Genomic DNA, 8,840 nt, shown 5'->3' on the forward strand with positions numbered 1-8,840 from the left:
AAGAAAAGTACAAAGCAGGTTACAATATAAACGTGACCTAAAACGCTGACACTTGCAATACACATTGACCTTGCAATACCCTGATTTGTTTTCTCTAGAATTTAAACGAGGCTTTTGGAACCAGATTTTTAAAACAAACTAAGCACGGTCCCTGAAGAGCCTCAGGTGACACCTTTTTTGTTTCTTTCCTAAAGTTCCCTGACAAAGTTTTCCAAATCATTCCCCTGACCTTAGAGCTGCTGGAAGTGGCACAAGTGGCTTGACAGTTTGTTGACAAGAACAGCAGCACTTCTCACTTCATTGGAAACCCACAGAGGCACGTTCCAGGTCATTAACTGACACTTTGAGGAGGAGTTGCTTGCTGCACTGGGGTAGTGGGATTACGGAAAATTTCTTTTACCGTTTTCACAGCCTTTTTTAAAAAATTTTTTTAATGATTTAAAAAATAGATTACAAGTGCACAGAATGCAAATAATAGAAATTCTTGATTCATGGCACACTCTCAGCATTGTTCCTTGCACGGCTTTATTTTACTTTGTTATTTTTATTCGCTAATGAACACCTGCTGAAACCAATGCCCAACCAAGAACTAGACCATCACCACCATTTTCCCTTGACTTCAGGGCACCCTCTCTATCCCTGTCCTCTGCCTCTCACATAGGTTGCTCCTCTCCTAAATTTGGTGTTTGTCATTCTTTTGCTTTTTAAAATGAATCTTACCAAATACGCTTATACACCTAAATAATATATAATTGGGTTTGCTTGGTTAATAAAATGATTATCACATTGTATTTTGTTTTCTGTACCCTGTTCTTTTTACTCAACACTGATTCTGAGACATCCATGTGGTAACACCGTAGTTCATTATTTTCACCTCTGTGTTATAGTCCATTGTGTGAGTCTACCAAATTCTCTATATATTTTCTCCTGCCAACAGGTATTTGGGTCATTTCTATTTCTTTTTCTAAAACAAGCTTTCCTGCTATGAACATTCTCCTATCTATTTCATATTACACAGGTGCTAATGATTCTTTTGGGTATGTACCTAGATGTGGAATTACTGGGTCTTAACGCGTGAACTTTACAGGTCAATGACAAATTATTTTCCAAAGTGGTTGTATTAATTTACACTCCTACCAGCAATGTGATCACACTGATTCACATTCCCTTCAAACTTGACATGTCAGACTTCTTAACTTTTATCAATAGTTGTAAAATGGTATCTCTGTATGGTTTTCATTTACATTTCTCAAATGTTTCTTTGCTCTATTTCCTTTTCTGTGAGATGCCTGTTTGAATCTTTTGTGCAGTTTTCTATTAGGCTACTTTTCTTTTACTTCTTTGTCTGTAGAAATCTTTATATATTCTGCATGGTAATTCTTTTTGTAGTAATAACTTCTCCCAAGTTGTAGCTTTTATTTTCTTTAAAGTATCTTTTGATCACACGTTTTGATGGCTCATTTTCATGAATCTGAATTTGTTAATATCACCTTTTATGATTATTAAACTTGTCTTGTTTAGAAAATTATTCCTTAATATCAGAAAGACATTCACTTATATTTTCTTCTAAAAGTTAAAGTTTGCTTTGGACATTTAAGCTCTTAATGCTTCTAGATTGGATTTTTATATATGAAGTAAGAGCTGATTTCAATTTTTTGGCCCCATTTGTTTATTAGTGTTTCCTTTCCCACTACTTCCAGTGTGTCTATACCTCCAGTGTATAAATCTCCCGTATGCACAGGTTTGATTCTGGGCTCTCTGTTGCATCCATCTGTCAGTTCGTTGGTGCAGTCCTGTACCAGAACTACACTACCTTAATTACTATAACTTTATAATAAACCATTGTATCTTTGATAAGCACCCCCCCATTATGTTCCTTCTTCAGTAATATCTTGCTTAACCTTGGTCTTTGGCTCTAAAATTTTATAATTTTCCTCTGTATAATATTTGCACAACTTTTGTTAGAGTTTTTCCCCTGGAATTTATAATTTTATGCTGATTGTAAATCAGTATTAATATTTAAAAGTAATATTTTGTGTCTGATATATAGAAATGAAATTGTATTTTTTGTATTCATCATATCGAAGTCTTCTATTAGTCTAATTTATTTTTAGATTCTTTGGGGGATTCCTATGTAGACATTTATCTGTAAATAATGAGTTTTATTTCCTTTTCAACCATTATGTGTTTAAATTTATTTTTCTTGACTTATTGTGCTGTAGAGGGTGTCTATAAAGTACTGAAGCGATGAGAGCACTTTTTTCCTGATTTTCAAAAGAAAACTTCCAATGTTTTCCTACTTAGCATGATTTTTGTTGTAGTAGTTTTATTTAAGATTGGATTCTAGTGAAATATTTGCCGTTTCACACAACATTCTGTTTTCACTCAGTTTGCGAGAACTTAGCCATCAAGCTACTCATAGCTGCAAGAGAGCTGGGAAATACAGTCTTTTAGCTGGTGGCAAAGGGCAAAAGGAGTTCTGTTCATTTGATATAGCAAGTCAGAATGGATATTTGGTTGGTAATGAGTAGGCTCTACCATATCTTGGGGATATTGCCCAGAAACCAAGATGGGCAGTTTGGCTAGTATCACTTGGATATCTTGCAAGATTTTAAAATGTCTTAGGCCTTTCTGTGAAATTATAAAAACAAATAATAACATTGCAAAAAAGCTGCAAGTTACTTTCTTAACCCACAGGTCAACCTTGTGTACTTCCTGATCTCAGAGCTCCATTCTGGACCAAATCCAAGACTCTCCTCTTATCAGGGAGGGAAGAGTAGAAATCACATCACTGATCATTTGATTTAAGAGGCTCAAAGTGGAATTACCAGGACCAGAAGTATGAAAACATTCACGGTAGAATGCAAATTCGAAGTCTTAACCGGTTGTAATCGTCGGTGTCGTTTGTTACCCCTGCACTTTTACATAACTGACTCTAGAGTGAGAAAACAGTTTACCTTTTGTAATTTCAAGACTCTAGGTATATATCATGAAATAGCCCAGCAAATACGGGCTCCTGAACTGCAGGAACAGTATATCCATCGTTTGTATCCCTGCATCTAGCAGAGGGCCCAGCACTCAGCAGATCAATATTTGTTGGATGAAACTGTTTTCCAGAAATGTTATTAGCCATTTGTGTTTCTACTTTAAATGTTGTGCATTTACTTTTTTTTTTTTTTTTGCGATACGCGTGCCTCTCACTGTTGTGGCCTCTCCTGTTGTGGAGCACAGGCTCCGGAAGCGCAGGCTCAGCGGCCATGGCTCACGGGCCCAGCCGCTCTGCGGCATGTGGGATCTTCCCAGACCAGGTCACGAACCCATGTCTCCTGCATCGGCAGGGGGACTCTCAACCACTGCGCCACCAGGGAAGCCCGCATTTACTTTTTTAATCAATTTGAAATTTATTTGGGGGAATAATATTGAGAATCTAACTTGCTTTTCCCCTAAATGTCCAATTTTCTCAATACCAATTAGTGAATGATGCTTCCATAATCCACTGATTTCTGACATCTCCTTTTATTCTAAGTCACTGTTTATAAGATGGTATATTTCAGGGCTAGCTATTATACTGATATGTCATTAATAAACTGCCTTAGTTATTCCTTTTAAAAGTCAAAATTACTCCTAGGCTCAAAACCTGCAAAGGGTCCTCGTTTAGTAAAACCAAAAGGAACAGTATCCAGAACATTATAAAACTAAAATATATCAATAGGGTAAAAATAGAAACAACCAAAACCAGTAATTTCACAGAAAGAAGAATATGAACATTAAAAAGTGATGTTTAACCTCACTCATAATCAGGGATATTAAAACCAGGGCGAAATATTTCACACTCACCAAATTGGCAAAAATTAAACAGTGAAGCAACTCCAAGTGTTGGTAAGACAAACAACAGGCTCCTTCATCCACCACTGGAGGGGATGTAAACTGGTGTAACCATCTGAGAAATGGTCTAGCATTACCCAAATTGAACAGGCATATACACTACAGCTCAGCAACTCCACTGTATTATTCGTAATAGCAAAAACTCCAAACAATCAAAAAGTCCATCAATGGGATGGATACACGAACTGTGGTATATTTATACAATGAAACTACATCAGTGAGGATGAATAAACTACAGCTAAATTCATCAACATGGATACATTTCAAAAATGTCAAAGACAGTGAGCAAAAAATACCCCCATGATTTTATTTTTATAAATTTCAAAAGCAGACAATCAAAACCACAAATTATTTAAAATAGTAAAAGCTAAAGGAAGAGATTGGTGTAATATTTACAACTGCAGATCCAATCACAGAGGGGTAGACTTTGAGGAGCATTGGAATGTTCTGTTTCTAGGTTGGACAACTGTACATTTTCATATACTTTTGTATATGTGCTGTATTTCATAACGATTATTTTTGAATGGTACAGTAGGTTGAATATCAAATACTAATCCTTGGAGTTTATAAACGTTACCCTGGAAAAAGGGTCTTTGAAGTTGTGATTAAGAATCTTGAGATTACTCTGGATTTATCCAGTGGGCCCTAAATGCCATCGTTAAGTGTCCTTATGAGAGGAAGAGGGAGATTTCACACAGACACGCAAGAGAAGGCAATGTGAAGATGGAGACAGACATGGGAGTGACGTGGCCACAAGTCAAGGAAGCTGGCAACCACCAGAAGATGCAAGAGGCAAGGAGTGGATTCTTCCCCAGAGCCTCTAGAGGGCAGACACCTTTATTTCACAGATGAAAAGATTTTGGACTTCTGCCCTCCAGAACTGTGAGAGAATAAATTTTCGTGCCAAGCCATCATGTTTGTAGTAATTTGTTATAGAAGCCTCAGGAAATGCATACAAATGGTGAAGAATGGGAGAGCTGCCTAAGAAGGGTTGCTAAGGAGACCTAGTAAAATTCCAGACATTTATAGTAAGATCAATCTGCACAGCTGAATGGTTTTGTCCAGCAATATTCTGCAGTCTTAATGTAGGAACAGAGAAAGCTGAAAGAATGATCTGTGGTTGGGCTTCTGCTAGGCAAGGAAGTAGAGGATGCTGGCATGAGAGTGGAGTAGCTAGATAGGGAAGAAAGTGAAACCAGAAAAGGTGGCCAGAAAGTCAGGAGACTGACCAGCAATTCTGATAAGATCAAAGAACAGATGCAATAGGAATTAGAATGAGCGAACTAGAAAGATGGCTGGTTTGGTAAGAAAGATTTCAGAGGAGGGGCAATTAGGGTAAAGAGATCTAGTGTGTGGTTATGGAGCTACGAGAATCAAGTGTAATGGAGTCAAGGAAAAGCAGAGCACCGCCCAGGCACTTGAGAATGATACTGTGATTAAGGCCCTATTCATTCATCTGAGATCTCTACCACGGTCATATACCTCCCTTCTCAGTTCTGATGATACACCAACACATAGTGTAAAAAGACTTTAACTTAATGTAAATCAATTTCTCTAGTTCTTAAAACAATCTGGTAATGGTCAGAACAGACTTTACATTCCCCATGTGGGATAATGGCTTGAGACTCCTTTCTGTAAATTATTGCCAAATCTAGTTTTTCAGCTCTGTCCAGAAGGTACTTTTTGTCAATAGGAAGCGATACTACTCAAACTTTAATATACATACAAAATCACTGGAGGAATTTGTTAAAGTGCAGATTCTGGTTCAGTAGATCTGAAGTGTGGCCTGAAATTCTCCATTTCTTCAGGCTCCAAATTGATGCTGATGGCTGCTAAACAGTGGCCAAATCAGATTAAATATTTCCCTCTCTAAAAAGGTGATCCTTAAAAGCATGGCCCATTTGGAAGTGATCTTCCCATCAAGGAAATGAAGCTTCAGCAGAACCAATGATGAATCTGTCACTTCAATCTCCTGGGGTCATGATGATGGTTAATGGGGTACTGTGAATACCCAAAGACTATCAGTGTGTGACAGGGAATCAAAGCTATCCCTTGGAAACACACGAGATAGTTCATATCCATTAGAATAAGTGAATTTAGCAAGGCTGCAGCATATAAGATCAATATACAAAAATAAATTATATTTCTATATAAAAATATTGATTATAATGGCATCAAAAATATTAACTTCTTAGGGATAAATCTGACAAAACACGTACAGAATCTGTACACTGAAAACTACAAAACACTCCTGAGAGAAATTAAAGACCCATATAAATGGAGAGCTGTATTATGTGCATGAGTTGAAAGACTCAGTATTAAGATACCAATTCTTCCCACATTGATCTACAGAATCGACACAATTTCAATGAAATCCCCATGAGGTCTTTTTTGTAGAAACTGACAAGACGATTCTAAAATTCATATGGGAGCTTCCCTGGTGGCGCAGTGGTTAAGAATCCGCCTGCCAATTCAGGGGACACGGGTTCACATGCTGCGGAGCAACTAAGCCTGTGAGCCACAACTACTGAGCCCGTGTGCTGCAACTACTGAGGCCCATGCGCCTACAGCCCGTGTTCTGCAACCATAGAAGCCACCGCAATGAGAAGCCCGCACACTGCAACGAGGACCCAATACAGCCAAAAATAAATTTATTTATTAAAAAATAAATAAAATAAAATTCATATGGAAATGTAAAAGACCTCAAATAGTCAAACAACTGGAAAAAGAAAAACAAAGTTGCAGGGCTAGGCCTACCTGATTTCAAGACTTATTATAAAAGCTACAATAATCAAGACTGTGGTATTTGTATCAAGATATGGGTCAGTGGAACATAGTGCAAAATGACCCATATGTATATGAACAACTAATTATTTTACAAACATACAAAGGCAATTTGGTGGAGAAAGTATAGCTTTTCAACAAATGGTGCCAGTACCATCAGATACCCATAGGCCAAAAAAAAAAGGAACTTTGGTCAATATCTTGCATCACGTACAAAAATCAACTCAAAATGAACCATAGTCCAAAATGTAAAACCAAAAACAATAAAACTACTAGAGAAAAAAATAGAAGATATTTATGACCTTGGGTTATACAAAGATTTCATAGATACAACACCAAGAGCACAATCTACACATGATCAATTTGAATTCATCAATATTTAAAACTGCCCTTCGAATAAGAATGAAATGACAAGTCCAATAATGGATTTGTATCTAGACTGTATTCTTTTAAAGAACTCTCAAAGCTCAATAAAAAACAAATAAAAGTAGGCAAAAGTTTTGAATAGGTACTTCACCAAAGATATACAAATGGCAAATAAGCACATTAACCATTACAGAAATGCAAATTAGGATCACAAAGATATACACACCTATTAGAATGACTAAAATGAAAAAGACTGACCATACCAAGTGTTGACGAAGACGTGAAGTAACTGAACGTTCACACTGCTGGTGGGAATTTAAAATGGCACAACACTGCAGCAGTTTCTTAAAAAGTTAAACACTTCAACCATATGATTCTGCAATCCCACCCACTCCTAGCTGTTTACCAAGAGAAGCATATGTTCATACAAAGACTTTTATATAAATGTTCGTAACAACTTTATTTGTATTAGCCCCAAACTGGCAACAGCCCAAATATCTACCAGCAGGTGAAGGTATAAACCATATGTGGTATATCCACACAGTGGAATAACAGCTATAAAAAGAATGAGTTGTTGATATACACAACATGGATCTAAAATAATTATGCTTAGTGACAGAAGTCCAACAAGAAGAATACATGTTGTATGAATCCATTTACATACAACTCTAGAAGATGCAAACTAACAGTTAAAGATCTTTGGTTGCTGGGAAATACGTGGGATGGATGGGTGAGAGGGATTATCAAGGAGAATGAGAAAATATTGAAGGGTGATAGATAATAGGTTCATTACCTTCATGTGGTGACAGTTTCATATATACATGTATATTTAAATAAAATAATACACATATACATATTGGGTTGGCCAAAAAGTTCATTTCGGGTTTTTCTGTAAGGTTACAGGAAAACCCGAATGAACTTTTTGGCCAATCCAATACTTATTGAATTGTGTTCTTTAGATATGCGTTTACTGTGTATCAATTATATCTGAATAAAACTGTTTTTAAAGCTCTAAAGAGCTGGGGACTTCCCTGGTGGTCCAGTGGTTAAGACTCAGTGCTTCCACTGGAGGGGGCATGGGTTTGATCCCTGGTCAGGGAATCAAGATTCTGCATGCCACATGGTGCAGCCAAAAACAAAAAAAATCTAAACAGCTGTATTTTTCAAATTTGACTAGCAAGCAAGGCTTCACTTGTAATTATTATTCTTATACACGTAAAATCCAAATTGTAACAGTTAAGAAATAGACTCTGTATGACAATATTATAAAATATATTAGTATTATCTTAATCAGTTTAACTGATAAGTATTTTCCATCTATTTGTCCATTCCACCACACAAGAATTGTTGATATTGATCAAATTTTACATATCACTAGAATGACCAATATACAATATGGTGTAAATTTGCAGTTTTGTGGTTAAGTTTACTACACTGAAACAAAATGGCAGCTATTATATTTTCAAGTGACTATATAGTTTTCTTTTTCATGGATTCCAATCACAAGTATAATGTAACTATAATTAGAGAAAGATAATAGGAGAAAAATGACTTACTCTAACTTCCAAACACAATGAAGAAACAAAACAATCATTGTTTGCAGATGATATAATTATCCACAGAAAAAGTAGGAGTATATACAAATTATTAAAATTACCAAGAGGTATAGAAAGACTGCCTTGTAGAAAATCAATAGATAATAGAAAAATCCTGTACACCAGCAGTAAAAATTACAATTTAATTTAGAATATAACTTAAGTGTTACTATGTATAATAGTAACCAAGACACAAAGTAAATCTAGGTC

The sequence above is a fragment of the Globicephala melas genome, chromosome 9, assembly GCF_963455315.2.
Source record: "Globicephala melas chromosome 9, mGloMel1.2, whole genome shotgun sequence".
Classification (NCBI taxonomy): domain Eukaryota; kingdom Metazoa; phylum Chordata; class Mammalia; order Artiodactyla; family Delphinidae; genus Globicephala; species Globicephala melas.